The 22,908-nt window shown below is 41.7% G+C and overlaps 1 protein-coding gene across 6 annotated transcripts in view; it reads right to left on the minus strand.

Moving 5' to 3' along the window:
* Positions 1-22,908, minus strand: part of PPFIBP1 (PPFIA binding protein 1) — a 178,911-nt gene that overhangs the window by 148,138 nt on the left and 7,865 nt on the right. For all 6 annotated transcript variants that reach the window (XM_046012035.1, XM_046012038.1, XM_046012037.1 and 3 more), the window contains exon 2: positions 9,580-9,656. The gene's annotated coding sequence lies outside the window, so the exon portion shown is untranslated. The remainder of the gene's footprint in view (positions 1-9,579; positions 9,657-22,908) is intronic.

The following is a 22,908-nucleotide window of genomic DNA, read 5'->3' on the forward strand; positions in this document are numbered from 1 at the left end:
GCTCCAGGCAGCCCTAACAGGCGGTGTTTTCTGTTGGACCTTTGTCTGTTTCTTTTATTCCTGACTTATTCCCCACAGCTCCAGATCACCTGTGGTTTTCCCTTTTCTTGATAGGCTTCCTCCATCTTTTTTCCTTTTTTTAAATTCTTGTTCTTCAAAGTCGAGTTACTTCTCCCCAAACGGTACCACACTTCTTGGCAAAGAAACTCTTCTTGATTCATCCCCTGCAGATGTGAGTCACAACGAAAACTCATAGCTGGAGATTCCGTCTGAACTTTCCAGAATGCCAATGCGCCCGTGAAGGCATGTTAGGAAGATAGACAAGCCAGAGGAAGACACGAACCGCATTACAGCTCGCCTTGCCGGCTCCTTGTACGATCAGATCACCTGACACTCTAGAACTCACACCAAGAAAGACCAGCAAAATAGAGAGTTCAAGAAGACATGGTACGTGTTCGACAAACTCACCTCAGCCCATCCCCTACAACAGAGTCACTATGCTACATTAACTTCCTTCTCGTCTGAGGAAACCTTGAAAGCTTATTTTATGCCATCTCCCATTTCCAGGCAATACAATGAACCGACTGGCAGACCACCTCCTTCACAGGCAATCACCAACCGTCCCATCCCTCCAAGAGGTGAGATGTGTGTCTAATACAGAATGTATCACTAAGGCAGCTGGCGCTGTTCAGTTTCTGAATAAGGAACAGGGACCTATTTATCTCTCCACTACACCTGGAATACAAACAGGCCCATGACATCTCGCGTTACGGAGCTCCTGAGCAGCAAGGCAAAGAGGACAAGGGTTACACAGGAGTGGATGGGGAACCTGCTGGGAAGTGAAGTCCACTGGTCAGAACACACACCTTTAGTCTGTGCCAGGCTCAAATCATCAGACTTCCCTACCTCCGGACCCCACAACACACTCTAACTATGAGATGATGGGTCCGCAGAATCCACCACCTCCTTCACTCGCTAGGAAAGGCAGAAACTAAGGAAGAAGCATATTCGCTTTTGTAGATATGATTAATCTGAGGTTGGAAAAGATGTAGGGCGGCTTTGGCCTTATTTACCCATCCCACTCACACCACAGACCATGCCGGACAGTTTCAGACATTTGCTGAGCACAACTGGCTTTTGGAAATGCCAGAAAACCAGTTCATTTTTCAAAGCACATTAACTTCTCCTCCAGCAATATAACTCCTAAATTATTATCCTCAACTGTATCAAAATGCCCTATCAGGTGACTGAAACTTCAACACAGGCTATACTCTCCTCCTATATTTGTTTCCAGCGATAGGGTCCCCTGGAAAGTTCTGAGTTTGATGGTTTGTGTGTCTTAATCTGCTCTGCCTGACTTTTGTGGTGGTGACTCACCAATTCTATAAATTTAACAGGAGTTTAAATATTCCAGAAACAGATGCATTTATGTACACACAGGGTTAACATTCTGAACATGCAGTAATTCCTATGTGGGCAAAATCACTTAACAGGTCAGCCAATTCACACATACAGAAGCTGGCCCCAGCTACACCACCACCAGGTGTAAAGATTACCCAAGTATCTCACAAATTTCTGAAAGGCCAGAGATCCGTTTATCATTAACAAAAAGTTATGACCTCTTCGTTCAGTTTTTCTAAGGGATCCAAACTTTCTGACTGCAGATAAAGAGACCGTATATGTTGGGATTTTGGTGTCATCTATTACTGTTTGTTTCTTTAAGGGGTTAGCTTCTTTGCGACAGGGAAGAAGACATTGATGTGTTTCACCCAAACCCCACTTTTAGAGCTGGCTGTGCTCATCCTGACTCCCGACAGCTGCAGGACACTGCTTCAGCAAGGTTAAGCCACCAGAGGGGGTGGCCAGCTGCCAGCAATGGGCTGATTCAGGAATACAAAGGTCCAGCCCCTCGCTTCCACTGGGGCCATCCCAAGACCAGAGTTCCCCATTCGGGCAGCTGGGGCCTCCACTGCGGTGGCATTGCTGGTCAGCTTCTCCTCCACCGAATCCTACTACCTTTTCCTCAGCCCTAAAATCCCTCAGCACCCAATTCCTGGCCTCAGTAGGCTTCCAATGCACCTCATCAAAGACAGGCTGTTTGCTGTTTTCTAAGTGTAGAAAGCTATTTTTTCAATTCTCCTGAGGAAGTTACAGGCCCTACACATGTTCTATCACAACATACTATTAGAGGTCCTATGGAGGCTGAAAACCATCTTTGAAAAATAGTGTTGGCTCGGTTCAATAATTGCACGTTTTTAATAGTCCAGAACGCTTTCTGAACACCAGCCCAATGCAGTCAACAGGGACAGGAGTGAAATAATGCCCCGGAATATCACAGGTTCACAAGGAAGGAAAGTGAGACATCGCCAGGCTAGCGATCTGCACGTCACAACATCATGGGGCACCGAGAAGTGACACCAGGTCATGAGAGGCCGGATCTGCTGTTTTCAACCTCAACCCATGGAGCCTGCCCCTCCCCACATAAGGCACACTTGCATCAGGACCTCAAATCCTAGGAAATCAGTCTAAGCTCCTTAAACAGTTCTACATATAAGTATGAAACAAAGTGCTAAACACTTTATCCCCAGCATTTCAAACTTGCCATAAGAGGAAACAATTCTTGGAGCTGACAGGTTATAGAAGACTTTGCAAGAAAGCAGATGCAGATAGGCCTGAGCAAGAATCAAGACCCATGGCTACAGCATTGCCCAGAAGGCACCACCACTTTCCAGAACAACCTTGAAGAACCATCTCCCAGTCATTCAGGCTCTAGCCCAGCTGAGGGCCGGGGATGGAGTGAGGGAGGTCACAGAAGCAGAAGTCTAAGCAAAAGCAGGTACTGGTGCAGTGTCCGTATCTTATTACCAAAGGTTTGGGTTCAGAATGTTAGAAAATGTAGATAATGTACCCTATAGGAAAAACTCAACTTAAAATCACACTCCTGCTTAACGTTTTATGGCTTTTTACACATTTGACTCTCACAGCTCTCCCTGTGAGGGCGGGGCTAGTATTGGTAGCTCACTTTTATGCCCAGGACCACACCTGATCAATGTGGGGATCAGACTGCCAGATTCCTAGGTTCAGACTCCTAGGTTCAGGGTTCTAGCCTATAAAATCCGCCAATTTGCAGTTTTTCTATATATTTCTCCAGGATTATGTGCAAAGCCCCCAGACTTTGCTGCCCTCCTCCAAGTGCCTTTCTGGCTCCCAGCTTCATAGCTACAAAGATGGATTTCAGAAGAACAAGGACTACCCATGCAGATGGTCCTAAATAGGGCCACCAACCACCCTCAGACGTCTTTCTCAAAGACTTGAAACAACCCAGACACTCTGTTGGTATCACCGCTGACAGCAGACTAAGGATATCAAGTTTCAGGACCACCAGTGTTCAATATCATGTCAGTTCGGTTCGTGTCAGCCAAATACACAAGAAGCAGGGTTGGGGGCAGAGAAAAGGCTAAGGCTCACCAATTTCTTAGACACAGTCACAGCTCATAGGAAAGACTTCCACCCTGCAGTAGGATTTGCTACTGTCATTTGAGACACTTGGTGGATTTTACTCTTGCCAAGTTGGAATTCTGTTTCTGCAATGCAAAAATGCTTGGACTGAAGAGATCAGATGGGGATTTTCACGTTTTCAGGAACAGAAGCGAGCCTCTTTCCGCCTCAGGTTGGATGCATTACAGCTTGGGGGAGTGCTAATGAGAGCTAATTACTCTATTTACTTCATAAGCCAACCAGCCAGCAACAAGAAATGCCTGGGTAAAACTCTCCACGTTCTCAGGCTTGGTTTCAAAGGGCTGGTGCCAAAATGACCTGGCTGAAGTGACGGGCTCAGGGCTGCCCAACTGGATTGTTATCTCGAGATCACAAAGCACAGGCCGTCTTTTGGCCTGTGTATCTTGTAAATTAATAGTCACAGCAGCATCAATTTTATTCTTCCATGCTTAATCTACTCTCTTCACCGTTATCAACACTCCCACCTGTGCCCCCAAATGTCCACTCTGGCTGTAAATTAAGAAATCAAACATTAGGCCTGAATTTTAGGAAAACAACTGTCTTCCTACCATTGAAACTGGGTGTGGGGGGCGCCTGGGTGGCTCAGCTGGTTAAAGCCTCTGCCTTCAGCTCAGGTCATGATCCCAGGGTTCTGGGATCGAGCCCCGCATCGGGCTCTCTGCTTAGCTGGGAGCCTGCTTCCTCCTCTCTCTCTGCCTGCCTCTCTGCCTACTTGTGATCTGTCTGTCAAATAAATAAATCTTAAAAAAAAAAAAAAAAAAAAAGAAACTGGGTGTGGCATTTTACAATATCCTACACTCACCTGGCAATAGTCACAAGATTTGGCCAACAGTTCATTCACTTTATCCTTAAACTCTAGACATAAGAAGGAACTTAGAAATCACGTAAATTTCACTTAATCATTGATACTTAACTGTATCCATGTGTTATGTAAAACATATACATATGGCATGAATTATATAAAAATACAACTAATTTATGACTAATTTATGTAACTTATATAAATTAAATTTATATATTTATGTGTGTGTGTATATATATATATACACATTTATACATTCCTGCCATAGTCGGGGAAAGGGGTGGGAGATGGAAAAACCATAGGACAACAGATCTAAATTTCCCAGAATAAGACAAGAAGCTTCGTCATTAACGCAATAAAGCCCCAACCATATTAACCTCTCCCCCTTCCAATACTAAGATGGTGTATTGTTGAAAATGCAACCATGGTTTCAGGGACAAAAATAAGATTCAAGACACATTTTTTTTTAAAGATTTTATTTATTTATTTGACAGAGAGAGAGATCACAGGTAGGCAGAGAGAGAGGCAGAGAGAGAGGAGGAAGCAGGCTCCCTGCGGAGCAGAGAGCCCAATGCGGGGCTCGACCCCAGGACCCTGAGATCATGACCCGAGCCTAAGGCAGCGGCCCAATCCACTGAGCCACCCAGGCGCCCCTCAAGACACATTTTAAAGAAGATTGCCAAAGGGCATTATCTTCAACTCCATAGAAATGAGGCTGCATTGGATTACAATGTAACTCTAAGCTAACATTTATAATTACTTGGCTCAATTTATTAAAATGAAAAAGTCTAAATAAACACAAGGAGAAGTTAAATGGCCAGACCAACCTCACGCTGAAATTCTTCAGGCAGAAATAACCTCCATAATATTAGTGGAGGCTTTTTATATGGATGACAATCTAGCATAAGGACTAATCAGATCCAACTCAATTTATATATGGTATGAAAAATGGAAATTTAATAATGGTTCTCCTGAGTTACTTAGCAACCTTCTCTTCTCTCGTGATTTTCTACGATTTTTTTTTAAAGAGAGAGAGAGAGAGAGAGAACGTGTGCACAGCAGGGGAAGTGGCATGCAGAGGGAGAAACAACTCCCACTGACCAAGGAGCCCAACACAGGACTCAATCCCGGCACCCTGATCCCAGACGCTCAATGACTGAGCCACCCAGGCATCCCTACAACTTTCTTTTTAAGACTGTTTTGTGGGGCACCTGGGTGGCTTAGATGGTTAAGCATCTGCCTTCCGCTCAGGTCATGATCTCTGGTCCTGGGATCGAGCCCCACATCGGGCTCCCGGCTCAGTAGGGAACCTGCTTCTCCCTCTGCCTCTACCTCTGCTTGTGCTCTGTCTCTCTTTCTCTCTCAAATGAATAAATAAAATCTTAAAAAAAAAAAAAAGACTGTTTTGTTACCTGAATGTTTATAATACATGGGACAAGTAAGTAACATGAATGATGTCAAAAATCTCATCTATGTGTAAAGGAATGACTAGGTTATGGCCCTTCCCAAAAACTGCCTGTGCTTTTTTACATAAACGTATAGACAAAACATGTTTTACTTTGGCTGTGAGTACAGTCACAAAGTCGTCCAAGCATAAGTATTTCAGAGAAGCAGTTGACATCGGTAATAAAAAACAAAATCTACTCAACAAGATAATAAAAAGGCCAGATAAAGAAACGTTTCTTGCACAGAAATATAAATAATATTTACTAAAATTTCACAAGTCTGAGCAGGTTTGCCAGTTATTCTAATTTTTTTTTTTTTTTAACAGAACAGTAGCATTTTTAGCTTTAAGGCTAGGTAGTCATCATTACTGAGCTCCTGCAGAGTAAGTCAGGTGCTGTGCTAGGTATCTGGTATATGTAATCTCAACTTAATCTTTCTCATATCCCTGCAAGACAGGCACCGTTGCTTCCACTGACAGACAAGAAAACCACAGCTCAGACTGGACAAGCCACAAAGTCACAATGTTAAGATATGACTCTACTGGGATTCCACCCAAGATATGGCTGACCCCAAAACCCAAAGTTGCTGCTACCTTCTGCCCAGCAGTACCACTAAGAAATCACAACCAGAAATTACAACAATGGAATTGTTTCCTAAGTACAGAGGATCAACTCTAAGGTCAGAAGCTCTAGATTTCAATTGTGCTTCTATTGAGTGGTGGTTTCCTCCAAATTAATGGAGATGAAAATAGTATTTAACTTCCTAAGGTTGAGGGTGAAAGCATATAAAAAAGCCCTGGTTGAGGCACTTTTCGAAACAAGTAAGCACTATCTGTATTTGCTATCATTACCTTCCTCTTCAAGCCTCAGCTGATGAACAGCACCCAGGGAAATCCACCCACAGGGCAGCAAATTACCTTGATGAGGCCTGAGCAACAGAGTCTGGAGCCCAGGAGAACTAAACTTAAGGGATAAGGAGTGGAGGGGGCTTGGGTACAGTCTCTGCTCAGTGTACCTTCTCAGGCACTAGGGAAATAAAATAATGGTTGTGGGCAAGCTCTGTGCCAGACACAGCCACGGTTCAATAGGCAAGCTGCTGGCCCCAGTTAGTCAGCCAGGTAAGAATGGAGGGAAGCCCCTGCCCTCAGGCAAGCTCACGTCTACCCTGTGGTAAAGGAAATTCAGACTAAACAAGCCACCGCCCACCATGAACCTCACTCTTTCTCATCAACTTTCCCTACTCACTCATGCCCGCCCACACCCCCCACGCCACCACACACACAGAGATGGGAAGGGTTTTCCAAGGTACAGGGGGTGCCCAGATTTGACCAAGCACTTGAGGCCTGTTCATCCCCATTAGGAAACTCTATAGTGGTCCAGAGTGGGAGTGGAATTTGCAGTCAAATGCTCTACCGCTGAGCTATACCCCCGGGAATTTGAAACATTGACAATACAGTGACCTCTAGAACAGAGAAGGTTCATTTCAGTACAGACAAAGGAAGGTTGAAGATGGTGAAAAAGAAAATCAAGATCTGACTCCATAAAATTTTATAATTCTATAGGACCAAAAACAAAATTAAAAGATAAACCAAATAGAAATTAGAGGGGAAAAAAAAAAAAAAACGAGGTCAAAATATGTGCAGTAATGATGAAAGAGGATTAATAAGTAAAATACATAGTCTATGACAAATGAGAAAAATATGAATCCCCAATAATAAATAATAAAAGGGCAAAGTTCAAGAACAGTTTGTTAAACAGGAAATGCAGTCAACAGTCATATAAACATGTTTGATCTCATTAATATCAAGCAAAACAGAAAAATGAAGTATTTTTCTCCTAGAAAATTGCCAAGTATTATTAAAATGAGAATTGCACTCTGCTACTGGTGGCAAAAATTAGTACACACTTTTTTGGCAACTGATAGCAATATCAATCAAGATACCCATATGCATTACCATCCTTTTGTTCTGGTCATCTATGATAAAAATAAAAATGATCTGAAAGAAAATGCTGACTGCATAAGATGCTCATCAAATACTGAAAACAGGCTCTGCAATCAGATTAAATAAATCACAAAATATCCCTAGACAGAATATTTTACAGTCCTTAGAAATAACACTTACAGTTATTTTTGTAGTGTGGGGGAAAGGCAAACAATGATAAGTAAAACAAGTAATATACTTAGAATACTTCAAATAGTCTAAGTAAAATATATAAATTTATAAAAATATATATATAAATTAAAAATATATAAATTTTTTAAATGGACAGAAACACAGCAATGTAGTTGTCTTTGTGTGGCAGGATAACTTTTTTACTACATCTTTATGGTTTTCCTATACTACTAAAATCTTCAATGAGGTGCATCTCACTCTTGTAATTACAAAAAAATGTAAGTAACAATCTCCCCTGCAAACCCACAACAATAGAAGGAAATCCAACAATGCTCCAAACCACTCCCACAATTACCCAAGCGTGCAGCAGGCAGGTAAGGCAGTAAACTGAGGGGAGAGAGGCTTTGTTTTAAATCTGGGCCTAGAAAAACAGGAGGCATCGTGATGTGGAAACAAAAACTTTTCACCTTCCACTTGTCAAAGCATATTTTGGAAATTCATTAACCAAAACATTTTCCATCAGAGGATTTAAACCCACACACCAAAATTATCTCCACAGAATAAACTGGTTAAGCAAGCAGGAAGTTTACCAGGAACACCCTAAAAATTAACAATTGTTTTTACGGCTCTGATAAAGCCAGCCAGCTCGTGTTGGTACACAATGTAACACAAACAACCTCTCCAGTGAGTCCTCTGAACAGGAGGGCAAGAAGTCCTTATCATAAGGGTTTTCCTTGGCAAGAATAACAGATGCTGCGGAAATTGAGCCTTTTGGAGTTCACCCTCCTAAAAGCTGATTTTATCATCTTAGAGATGGCATCCATTATCTGCCTTCGTCTTCACAAACCTACCAGGCAGGGTTTCTCCACTTCAGCACTCCTGTCAGTGTAATTCCTTATAATTCCTTGCTCTGTTCCATGCACTGCAGGACGTTCAGCAGCATCCCTGGACTCTGCTCACTAAATGTCAGTCCTCCCTCCATCCCCAGTTGCAACATGAAGAAGGTTTCCTGACATCACCAAATGACTCCCATGGGCAAAATCACCCCAGCTGAAAACCAGTGGTACAAATCATGTGCTCTCATTGCCCAAATTTTACAAAGGAGGAAACAGACACAGCGAGGCCCATCTAACTTCAAAGCTCGAGATCCAAAACTCGGTACTGTATGGGTGCACAGGTAGGAGGCGTATCTTCTAGTATAACTTATGATACACACCCATCTTTTCTACTTGGGTCCCTATGCATCCACCCCCCGGAGCCTGGTTGAGTCGGCCTTGGTGCACACCATTCACGTAAACCATTTCTCTCATCACGTAAACATTTATGGATAATACCAGTAAGAGTCTGGCAACAAAGGCACAGTCACGGCCTTCGACAAGTATATAATCTATTTGAAGACATAGCCATGGAGAAGCTATTTGGAGTACCAGTTTTGAAGAACACTGTTTCCTCACCTGTAATATGGAGACGATGTCAGGGCTGATCTCATAATTCACTGAAAGAGTGTGAATCAAGTTCTTTTCATGAAATATGATTTCAAAAAAACAGCTAGATACCAAATGCCTGGCAATATACAGGCACCAGCACTGGACAGATTAGAGTATCTCAAAAATCACTGGGCTGGCATGAACCCTCTAGAACACCCTGAACCCACCACCCCTTGGTACTTGAGCATTTGAAAATCCAAAAATTGAATTACCTGCTTCCAGCAGAGTTTGTGGGCTGAGGTCTGACGGAGGCTCTCAGCAAAAGTTTCCTGAGCGGCTTCAAGCAGGCCTGGAGGAAAGAAAAGGAAGGGTTCAAACAGAAGAGCCAGGAGTAGGAGAAAAGGTGGAGCGGACTCAAAGCACTCTGGAGGAGCAGAGCCTGGACCTCAACCCAGCAGGACAAGGGAAGACAAGGGTGGGAAAAAAGTCAAGACCAGAGGAGGTCACCAGGTGACCTCTAGGTGACCTGTAGTGACGCTGACCAGGCTAGACCCAAGAAATACTTCTCCTAAAAAAGTAACCAAGGGCTGCTACAGCTTTGTATCACCATTATGAAGGTGGAAAACTTAATTTCTCAGACTAAGGTCAGCATTCCCTGAGGACAATAAGCAGATGCTTGCTTTAAATTTACGTAAATGAAAGTGATGATTTTCCAGAACAATGAGTCAATCTGCCCTAAAAGAAATTCCAAATAGGTTCTTTCCCAAGTCCACATGTCCTCCTGTTCTCTAAGGGCAGCAGCCCAACGCATGGAAACAAGAGCGCAGGGTAGCCAGATTTCCTGAGTTTAAAATCTGGATTTCAATTAGGTGAAATCTCCCAAACTTTAAGTATTGGCCTAAATTTCTTTAAATACCGTGGAGGTCAAACCAAACCTATCTCCCTGCAGTCTCCACCCCAGGGCCCCCAGTACAAAAACCCTGCCGTTAGCCATAGCCCACAGAAAGTCAAGTAAAGCTTTCTGGCACAGGCAGGGCAGCCTCATATCCAAGGTATATTTGGAAGATCTCTCCAGCAATGTGTCATAGAACACAGGGAAGAAACTAACTGTAGAGTGTGTAGAGTCTTCAGCAGTGGACTGTAGAAAGGCCCCATAGCGCCCCCCCCAACCCCTGGCTGAATACAAACCGGCCCTCAGGTGACACCTCAATGTATCCACTGGCCAGGGGTACCTGGGTGACGCAGTCGGTTAAGCATCTGACTCGTGACTTCGACTCAGGTCATGATCTCATACGTCATGAGATGGGGCCCCATCTCGGGCTCTGCGCTCAGTGTGAAGTCAGCTTGGGGATTCTCTCCTCTGCTCCAGCCTCCATCCTCCCCACCCTGCTCACTCTCTCAATCTCTCTCTCAAATAAATAAATAAATCTTTAAAAAATATATATCCATAGGCCCTAAGTGACCAGTGGGCTACTTACAATTAAGCAGTTACCAAAAATAGGAGAATTCCACACATCGGTATACCTCCTCATTTCCCCATTTTAAAAACATACAGTAGTATGGTGACTAACAATATAATAAATAAATAAATAATAAAAAACAGCCCCCACTCACTGCCTCATTACAGACAGCCCTCCTCTGCTGTCCTGTCCACCACTCCCCGTCCCCTGCGGTATATTCAATAAGCTTCTACCTCCTTTGTTTTGCCCCAGGTGAATTCTTTCACTGCTTGTGCCACTGGCTTTGACCCAATCATCACCTCATATTTGCGGGCCCTCATCTGCTCAGGAGAGACATCCCACTTAAGACACCATAGGGTCAAAAAAAGAAGATACCACAGGGTCTACATCAGAGTTGACAGGGATGTGAACAAAGGCCATGGCGAAGGTAATAGAGAGGGATTCAAAAAATGTATGAGAGGCAAAAATAACAGTGCTGATGGCCAGGAGAGGATCCCTAGGATACCAGACACAAACGTGACCCATTGCAAATTTTGACAATGAAGGGGGGAGTCTTTAAGACCAGAGGGAAACAGGCTTAAATGTACACTCTTTGACCTCTGAGAACAGGGCCATCCTCATGGACTTGTGACCTGTGTCGTCACACAGGACTCCATGCTCAGAAAGGCTCCCTGCTTGGTTTAATGTTCTGCTGTCATCACTTTGAAATTCTTAATTTAACTTTGAACTTGTGTTTTGTAAAGGAGGTCTGATGGGGAAATGGAGCATGCATGTGAGCAGAGGAGATCCTGCTCAATACGTGTGGCCACATTCTTACACAGTGTTTGCCATGACCCAGAGCACAGAATTTCTGTGGATTCATGAGGCATGGGAGCTCAGCAAGACTAGTTCAAGGTAAGTATGTTACAAAGACAACTAAGTGAGCAGGTAGGTGGGTGTTGATAGCTCCCAGAAGCCATGCTTTCCATTCAAAGGAACCACAACTCCCTTTGCATATAGAATCAAAGCAATGTCTTTCGAAGACACAAAACCAACAAAAGAATCCTATCATATCCTCTAACTCCTATTACATCCCTGTGTTAGCTGATCCTGCACACTGAAAATAATGGCATAGAAGGAAAAGGAAATATAGAACAACCCATGGTTGTTTTTCCTTTCAGTCCTTCCTTAAAGCCAGCCCTTCCTTCCATGAGACCAAGACTAACAGAATGCAGGTATCAAGAAGTGAATAAGAGTAGTCAGTTAGCTTTGGGCAGTGTTCCACATTCTGGTAAGAACAATACACATATGCACGTACAAATTACAAAATCTGAAGTGTGTGATTTCAGTAATTCTGCAGATGTGTCGAATAAACTTATATTTGCATTTAACGTTGGACTTGCACCATATAAAGAGTACAAATCAGGCTAACAATTTAAATTTTTAATTTCTCTTCACTTAGAACAATATTAAATAGCAAACACGAGGATAAGTCAAGGGAGAGAGTGTAGAAGGAAAAGCTTTTTATGCTAGTACCTTTAACATTGCTTTTTTCGTGCTTTTTGAACAAGGGGAAACACATTTTCATTTTACACAGGGCTACAAAAATTCTGTGGCCGGCCCACTGAGAACCAGTGCAGTCAAGAACATCATGCCTAAAATGTTACACATGGGCACCTAGGTGGCACAGTGGTTGACTGTCCAATTCTTGGTTTCAGCTCAAGTCATGAGCTCAGGGTGGTAAGACCGAGTCCCATGACAGGCTCCACACTGGGTGTGGGGCCCGCTTGGGATTCTCTCTTACCTCTCCCTCTGCCCCTCCAGGCCCCACCCTACCACATGTTCATGCATTCTCTCTCTCAAGTAAGTAAATTAAAAATAAAAATAAAATGCCACACACACCTGGATAAGTTTCTCCAGATGTCCTCCAAAGTAACCCCCAAAAGACCCAGTTATGGACTGATAGGGAGGATGATTTTTACTTCCATGCTCTTAGTTACTGAATCACTTTTCCCTTTTCCCCCAGGCCCCTCACGTCATCACAACAACACGTCTGCTGCAACAGCGCAAGCCTTTGTCTTTCCAACTAAAGATGGCCCTAGAGACAATCAGTTACAGTGAAGAACCTTCCCCAGAGCAGCATCTAAGGCAGAGACCTCTCTGCTGGGCATCCCCCTTCTACAGAGTGCTTCCCCGAGCTCTGGCACTGTGGTTTTCACCAAACTCAAGCTGTTTCTCACCACTCTGAGTGCTCGGGTTTCCCCTGGGAAGTGGTTCTGTGTAAGTCTAGCTGTCTAAAAAGGTCTCCTTCAAATACAGTCAAGTTTTCCTTTGTCTCACTTCATTCTCCTCTTCTGTTTGGTACCACCACTTTCCACTTCGATAAATTAATTTCCTGCCTGGAGACACATCCTGGGAAATGTGTCAGTTTGTATTGTTTAGATGAGAGACTTCTGTCATTCTTTCAAATTTTTCCTCTGCACCAATAATCCTGAGAGCCAGCCTCTCAGGAGCCTGAGTGGCTTGTCTATGAATTTCCTTTCACGGCCTCCTATTAGACTGAAAAAATGCAGACTGCCTGCGGTGAACTTACTCAACTCTTAACCCTTACGATCACGTCTCTTTCTATTTCCCCATCCTTTCTTCTAGCCCATCTAAAGAAGGGCTCTTACGGAGTTCAGGGCTAATCGGCCACTCTCCACCTGATTGTTAATGCTGCTTTAACATCCCCCCCACTCCCAACCTGTACCTGCTTCATATCAAACTATTACAGCATGCGTCTCCTGGTTTGATTCCTTGAAAGGCTGGGCTACAGAGCCGCCTACGGTGCATCCCCTCCCTTACAATCCTCAATTTTTGCACTCTGGACTACATCTCTACTGGGCTACTGAACCTGCACTCTCCAAGTTCATGAATGACCTGCTGGCTGAACCAGGGGCAGTTTCTCGGACCCATCCTTCTAATAGGTCTGTTGTGCCAAATGGCAAGGACAGTCCACGTGTGTTGGGTCTGCTTCTTCCCTCTGCCACCACCATCTTCCCCTTCTCTGGTGGCTCCTGCTCTTCCTCCTTTAATAAATTTCGTTAGCCTGATCATGTCTAAATGTCAAGAGTTCCTTGCCGGATGTGTGCTCACTTCTACTTTTATTCTACATCTTCTTCAAAATAGGTAGAGACAATTAAGAGATACAGACTTCCAGTGGTAAATAAATAAGTCACAGAGATTGTAAGTATAGCAGAGGGAATGTGGTCAACAATATTGTAACAACCATGTTTGGTGACTGATGGTAGCTACACCTATTGTAGGGAGCACTGCAGAATGTACAGAATTGTCAAATTGCTAAGGTGTGCACCTGAGAATAATATAACATTGCAAGTCAACTATCTTCCAATAAAAAATTTAAATAAAAATAAAATTGGCAATATTTGATATATTGTACACAGCATAACAAAGAGCAAATAACTAAATTTTCAGATTTGCTTTTTTAGTTTCTGAAGTATTTTATGGTTTGTTGTGTTTCTGCAGATTATAGGCATTTCTCTAAGATTTCCAAAAGTAAATCAAATGAAAGATGAGCTGTACTCATTACTTTTCCATTACAGAGGACATCTCTTCTTGATATTAAAAACTTTTATGGCCTAGAAATAATTGATCAACATTAGATTCAAACAAACTTCAGCATGCCACATTCTGTCATTACCCTTGCCCCATATTTTCTAGTCTTGTAAAAATATTTGACTATAAAAATGCTAAGAAATATATATACTGTTTAAAAAGAAAGAGTTCCCTGAAGGCATCATACTTGCTTCTCTTTTTATTCTACACCTTCTTCTTTAGTGAGTTCATCTATTCTTATTCATTATCTATAACAGCTCCATGGAAACAATCCATTAATATAGGATTTTGCGTAAACTCCAAATCTAAATTTCAATTTTTTCTTAAAAAAGATTTTATTTGACAGAGTGGGAGAGAGAGGGAGAGAAAGGACAAGCAGAGTGGCAGGCAGAAGGAGAGCAAGAAGCAGGCTTCCCGCTGAGCAAGGAGCCTGACGTGGGGCTCAATCCCAGGACCCTGGGATCACAACCTGAGCCGAAGGCAGACGCTTAGTGACTAAGCCACACAGGCGCACCTAAATTTCAAATTCTTAACATCTTCATGTGGATAAGATCAACTAACAGATCTTAATGGCTTTTAACATGCCAAGTATAGAAGCCAGAGGCAGTAATACAAAGTGGTTGAAGATACTGACCCTCGAGACTGTATGTACCTGCATTTAAATACACTCCAACAGAGGATAGTCCAAGATGGCAGAGAAGCACAAGACTTTAGTTATGTCAGGTTCCAGGAATTCAGCTAGATAAATATCAAATCATTCTGAACACCTGTGAACTCAACAGGATATCTAAGAAGGAACACCTGCAACTCTGCAAATAGAAGTGATCACTTTCTGTAAGAATGACAAAACAGAAAACTCACATCAAAAAAGAGAACAAGAGGGGCGCCTGGGTGGCTCAGTGGGTTAAAGCCTCTGCCTTCAGCTCAGGTCATGATCCCAGGGTCCTGGGATCAAGCCCCGCGTCTGGCTCTCTGCTCAGCAGGGAGCCTGCTTCCCTTCCTCTCTCTCTGCCTACTTGTGTTTTCTGTCAAATGAATAAATAAAATCTTTAAAAAAAAAAAAGAGAGAGAGAGAGAGAGAGAGAACAAGAGGCAATACTGACTGCCAGGGATCTAATCAGTATGGACATAAGTGAGATGTCAGAACTAGAGCCCAGAATAATGACCATAAAGATACTAGGTGGGCTTGAAAAAAAGCACAGAAGACACTAAAGAATCCCTTTCTGGATAAATAAAAGAACTAAAATCTAATCAAGTCAAAATTTGAAAGGCTATTAATGAGATGCAATAAAAAAATGGAGGCTGTAACTGCTAGGATATAGTCTGTATCTCTCTTCTGAAGAGAGTTAGTGCTACAGAAGACAAAATAATGGAGAATAAATAAGCTAAGAAAAAGAAAGATAAACAACTGGCAGATCATGAAGAGAGAATTCAAAAGATAAATGATACCATAAAGCAAAACAGTATCGGAATAATTGCGATCCCAGAATAAGATGAAAAGAGAGAGAGGCAGAAGGTATATTCAAGCAAACTATAGCAGAGAACTTCCCTAAATCTGGGGAAGGAAATAGGCCTTCAAGTCCAGGAGGCAAACAGAATCCCCCTCAAAATCAATAAAAACAAGTCAATACCCCAACATGTAGTAGTGAAGCTTGCAAATCTCAGAAACAAAGAGAAAATCCTGAAAGCAGCTCAGGACAAGAGGTCCATAACTTACAATGGTAGAAACATTAGATTGGCAGCAGACCTATGCACAGAGACTTGGCAGGCCAGAAAGGACTGGCATGATATATTCAGGGTGCCAAAGGAGAAAAGTATGTAGCCAAGAACACTTTATCTAGCTAGAATGTCATTCAAAATAAGTGGACTGATAAAAAGCTTCCAAGACAAAGAGAAACAAAGAATTTGTGATCGCTAAACCAGCCCTGTAAGAAATAATAAAAGAGATCCTTTAAGCGAAGCGAGAGCCCAAAAGTAATATAGACCAGAAAGGAACAGAGAGATTATACAGAAACAGTGACTTTATGTGTAATACAATGGCATAAAATTCACATCTTTCAATAGTTACTCCAAATGTAAATGGGCTAATAGCCCAATCAAAAGATACAGGGAATTAGACTGGATAAAAAAAGCAAGACCCACTGATATGTTGTCTGCAAGAGACTCATTTTAGACCCAAAGTCACCTCCAGATTGAAAGTGAGGGGATGGAAAACAATTTATCATGCTAATCAACATAAAAACAAAAACAAACAAACAAAAACCTGGGATTGCAATCCTTGTATCAGACAATTTAGATTATAAACCAAAGACTGTAATAAGAGATGAGTAAGAACACTATAATATACTTAAAGGGTCTATCCAACAATATCTAACAACCATAAATATTTATGCCTTTAACCTGGGAGCAGCCAATTATATAAATAATTGATGACAAAATCAAAGAAACACATTCATAATATGTTTCAACACCCTACTCATTGCAATGGGCAGACCATCTAAGCAGAAGATCAACAAGGAAAAAAGCGCTTTGAATGATTCCCTGAACCAGATGGACTTCACAGATATTTTCAGAGCATTCCACCCTAAAGCAACAGAATATACATTCTTCTTCAGTGCGAATGGAACATTCCTCAGAACAGATCACATCCTGGGTCACAAATCAGGTCTCAACCATTACCAAAAGACTGGGATCATTTTCTGCATATTTTTGGACCATAATGCTTGGAAACTGCAACTCAATCACAAGAGGAAATTTGGAAAGAACTCAAATGCCTGGAGACTAAAGAGCATCCCACTAAAGAATGAATGGGCAAACCTGGAAATTAAAGAAGAATTTTTTTTTTTTAATTCATAGAAATAAATGAAAATGAAAATACAAATGTCCAAAACCTTTGGGATGAAGCAAAGGCAGTCCTAAGGGGGAAACATAAAGCAACACAAACCTTTCTCAAGAAACAAGAAGGGTCTCTAGTGGAACAAAGTAGAGAGCCCAGATATGGACCCTCAACTCTATAGCCAAAAAATCTTTGACAAAGTAGGAAAAAATATACAGTGGAAAAAAGACAGTCTCTTCAATTAATGGTGCTGGGGAAATTGGACAGCTATGTAAAGAAGAATGAAACTCAACCATTCTCTTACACCATACACAAAGATAAACTTGAAATGGATAAAAGACGTCTACGTGATGCAGGAATCTATCAAAATCCTAGAGGAGAACATAGGCAGTAACCTCTTCAACATCGGCCACAGCAACTTCTTTCAAGACCTGTTGCCAAAGGCAAAGAAAACAAAAGCGAAAAGGAACTTTTGGAACTTCATCAAGAACAAGTTTCTGGGGGCGCCTGGATGGCTCGGTGGGTTGAGCCGCTGCCTTCGGCTCAGGTCATGATCTCAGGGTCCTGGGATCGAGTCCTGCATCCGGCTCTCTGCTCAGCAGGGAATCTGCTTCTCTCTCTGCCTGCCTCTCTGTCTACTTGTGATCTCTCTCTGTCAAATAAATAAATAAAAATCTAAAAATAAAAAAAAATAAAAAAAAAAAGAACAAGTTTCTGCATAGCAAAGGAAAAAATCAACAAAACAAAGAGGCAACCCAAGGAATGGGAGAAGATACTCACAAATGACAATACAGACAAAGGGCTGATATCCAAGATCTATAAAGAATTCTTCAAACTCAACACACACAAAACAGATAATCATGTCAAAAAATGGGCAGAAGACATGAACAGACACTTCTTCAAAGAAGACATACAAATGGCTAACAGATACATGAAAAAATGTTCATCATCACTAGCCATCAGGGAGATTCAAATCAAAACCACATTGAGATACCACCTGACACCAGTTAGAATGGCCAACATTAACAAGACAGTAAACAACATGTGTTGGAGAGATGTGGAGAAAGGGGAACCCTCTTACACTGTTAGTGATAATGCAAGTTGGTGCAGCCACTTTGGAGACCGGTGTGGAGGTTCCTTAAGAAATTAAAACTAGAGCCATCCTATGACCCTGCAATTGCACTATGGGGTATTTATGCCAAAAGATACAGATGTAGTGAAAAGAAGGGCCATCTGTACCCCAATGTTCATAGCAGCAATGCCCACAGTTGCCAAACTGTTGAAAGAACCAAGACGCCCTTCAACAGATGAATGGATAAAGAAGATATGGTCCATATACACGATGGAGTATTATGCCTCCATCAGAAAGGATGAATACTCAACTTTTGTACCAACATGGACAGGACTGGAGGAGATTATGTTGAGTGAAATAAGTCAAGCAGAGAGAATAAATTATCATCTGGTTTCACTTACTTGTGCATAAGAAATAACACGGAGGTCATTGGGAGATGGAGAGGAGAAGGGAGTTGTGGGAAATTGGAGGGGGAGACAAACCATGAGAGACTGTGGACTCTGAGAAACAAACTGAGTGTTTTGGAGGGGAGGGAAGTAGGGGTTGGGTGAGCCTGGTTGTGGGTATTAAGGAGGGCACATATTTCATGGAGTACTAGGTGTGGTACAGAAACAATGAATTTTGGAACACTGAAAAAAAAATTAAAAAAAAAAGAAAGAAACAAGAAAGGTCTCAAATACACAACCTAACCTTATACCTAAAGAAGCTGGAGAAAGAACAGTAAATAAACCCTAAATCCAGCAGGAGAAGAGAAATAATAAAGATCAGAGCAGAAATCAATGAGCTAGAAACCAAAAGAACAGTAGAACAGGAGCTGGTTCTTTGAAAGTATAAGATAATTAATTATTAAATGATTAGAATAAGACTGATTAACCCTTTCCTGGACTTAGCAAAAAGAAAAGAGTAAGGATTGAAATAAAGTCATGAGTAGAAGAAGAGAGATCATAACCAACACTGAAGAAATACAAGTACATATTATGAGCAACAATATGCTAACAAATTAGGCAACCTAGAAGAAACGGATGCATTCCTAGAGACATATAAACTACCAAAACTGAAACAGGAAGATAGAAAACCTGAACAGACCCATGATCAACAAAGAAAGTAGAGCAGTAATCAAAAATCTCCCAACAAACAAGAGTCCAGGCCCGGATGACTTCCCAGCAGAATCTATCAAACAGTTAAAGAAGAACTAATACCTATTCTTCTGAAGCTGTTTCAAAAAATATGAATGGAAGAAAAACTTCCAAACTCATTCTAGGAGGCTAGCATTACCTTGATCCCAAAACCAAAGACCCCACCAATAAGAAGAATGACAGACCAATATCCCTGATGAACACAGATGCAAAATTTATCACCAACAGACAGCTAATAGGACCCAACAGTACCTTTAAAGGGATTTTCACCACAAGCAAGTGGTATTTATTCCTGGGCTGCAAGGGTGGTTCAACATCCACAAATCAATGTCATACATTACATTTATAAAATAAAGGACAAGAACCATATGATCCTCTCCACAGATACAGAAGAAGCATTTGACAAAATACAACATCCTCTTTTGAGAAAAAGTCTGCAGTGTAGAGATAGAGGAAACATACTTCAATATCATAAAAGCAATCTATGGGGGCGCCTGGGTGGCTCAGTGGGTTAAAGCCTCTGCCTTCGGCTCAGGTCATGATCCCGAGGTTCCGGGATTGAGCCCCGCATCGGGCTCTCTGCTCAGCGGGGAGCCTGCTTCCTTCTCTCTCTCTGCCTGCCTCTCTGTCTACTTGTCATCTCTCTGTCAAATAAATAAATAAATAAAATCTAAAAAAAAAAAAAGGCAATCTATGAAAAACCCACAGCAAATATCATCCTCAATGAGGAAACACTGAGAGCTTTTCCCCTAAGGTCAGGAACATGGCAGGGATGTCCACTCTCACCACTATTCTTCAACATAGTAGTCCTAGCCTCAGCAATCAGACAACAAAAACAAATAAAAGGCATCTGAATCAGCAAGGAAGTCAAACTCCATCGTTGCAGATGACATGATATTCTATGTAGAAAACCCAAAAGACTACAAGCCAAAATTGCTAGCACTCGTGCAGGAATTCAGCAACGTGGCAGGATATAAAATCAATGCACATAAATCAGCTGCATTTCTATACAGTAACAATGAGACAGAAGAAAGAAATTAAGGAGTCAATCCCATTTACAATTACACCAAAAACCATAAGATCCCTAGAAATATACCTAACCAAAGAAGTAAAAGGATCTGTACTCTGAAAACTACAGAACATTTATGAAAGAAATTGAGGAAGACACAAAGAAATGGAGAAACATTCCATGCTCATGGACTGGAAGAACAAATATTGTTAAAATGTCTATGCTATGCAAAGCAATCTACACATCCCACGTAATCCCTATCAAAATACCATCAACATTTTTCAGAGCTGAAACAAACAATCCTAAAATTTGTATGAAACTAGAAAAGATCCTGAATACCCAAGTAATTCTGAAAAAGAAAACCAAATCTGGAGGCAACACAATTCTGGACTTCAAGCTCTATTATAAAGCTGTCATCAGCAAAACAGTATGGTACTGGCACAAAAACAGACACACAGATCAATGGTACCAAACTGAGAACCCAGAAATGGACCTTCAACTCTATGGTTGTCTAATCTTCGACAAAGCAGGAAAGAATACCCAATGGAAAAAAGACAGTCTCCTCAAGAAATGACACTGGGAAAATTGGACATGCAGAAGAATGAAACTGGACCATTTCCTTACAAGCTACACAAAAATAGACTTAAAATAGATGCAACTCCTCAATGTGAGGCAGGAATCCATCAAAATCCTAGAGAACACAGGCAGCAACTTCTGTGACCTTGGCCACAGCTACTTCTTGCTAGACATGTCTTCACAGGCAAAAATGAACAACTGGAACTTCATCAAGTTAAAAAGCTTTTGCACAGCAAAAGAAACAGGAGACAAAACCAAAAGACAACTGACAAAATGGGAGAAGATATTTGCAAATGACATATTAGATAAAGGACTAGTATCTAAAATCTATAAAGAACTTATCAAACTCAACACCCAATGAACAAAAAAATCCAGTCAAGAAATGGGCAGCAGATATGAACAGACATTTCTCTAAAGACATGCAGACGGCCAACAGACACATGAAAAAATGCTCAACATCACGTGGCATTACAGAAATACAAATCAAAACTACAATGAGCTACCACCTCACACCAATCAGAATGACTAAAATTAACAAGTCAAGAAATGACAGGTGTTGGTGAAGATGAAGAGAAAGGGGAACCCTCTTACACTGTTGGTGGGAATGCAAGCTGGGGCAGCGACTCTGCAGAACACTATGGAGGTTCCTCAAAAAGTTGAAAACAGAGCTACCCTATAACCCTGCAACTGCATAACTGGGTATTTACCCCAAAGATACAAATGCAGTGATCCAAAGGGGCACCTGCACCCTTATGTTTATAGCAGCAATGTCCACAGTAGCCAAACTATGGAAAGAGCCCAGATGTCCATCAACAGATGAATGAATATAGAAGACGTGGTGTACATACACCCACACTCACACCCACACACTCACACTGGAATACTACTCAGCCATCAAAGAGAATGAAACATTGCCACTTACAACAATGTGGATAGAACTAGAGGGTATTATGTTAAGGGAAATAAATCTGAGAAAGACAATTACATGATCTCACTCACAAGGAATTTGAGAAACAAAACAGGGAAGCATAGGGGAAGAGAGGACAAAATAAAACATGACAAAATCAGAGAGGGAGACAAACCACAAGAGACTTAATCATAGGAAACAAACTGAGAGTGCTGGAAGGAGGTGGGGAGAGGGAGAGGGTAATTGGGTGATGGAGATTAAGGAGGTCATGTGATGTAAAGAGCACTGGGTATTATGTAAGACTGATGATGAATCACTGACTTCTACCTGTGAAACTAATAATACATTTTATGTTAATTAATTTAATTTAAATTCAAAAATACTGTGTCCAACATGCCCAATCTAGGGAAATTTGTCTAGCCTCTCTGTGGCTAGACAGATGAATCTCATCTGTAGTATAGGAATAAAAACAATACCTTTCCTTTGGGCTGACGTAGGTATTAAATCCAAGTTAAAATACGTAAGGTGCTTAGAGCAGTGCTTGGTACATACCAAGCATGTATAAGCATTAGCTATTATTATTATTGTTACTGTCATTCTAAAAACCTAGTAAGACAAGTACTATTACTTTACCCATTTATATAATGAAAAGAAAAAGGTAAGTTATTATGGGTCATGATGGAATCTCCAACTCCAGGTGTTCAATTCTTAATTCATCCTACTTCGCATTAAAACCCAACTTTCACCTGCATGCCATTTTTAAGATTTTATTTATTTTATTTAAGAGCGAGAAAGAGGGAGCCCGTGCACACACACAAGTGGTGGGAGGGGCAGAAGGAGAGGGAGCGAATCCCAAGCAGACTGCACTAAGCATGCAGCCCAACATGGGGCTCAATCTTAGGATCCTGAGATCATGACCTGAGCCGAAAACCAAGAATCGGACACTTAACTGACTGAGCCATCCATGTACCCTGATGCCTTTCTCGATTAATGGTGTTTTGCCCCTCTCCC

The sequence above is a fragment of the Meles meles genome, chromosome 7, assembly GCF_922984935.1.
Source record: "Meles meles chromosome 7, mMelMel3.1 paternal haplotype, whole genome shotgun sequence".
In the NCBI taxonomy this organism is placed as follows: domain Eukaryota; kingdom Metazoa; phylum Chordata; class Mammalia; order Carnivora; family Mustelidae; genus Meles; species Meles meles.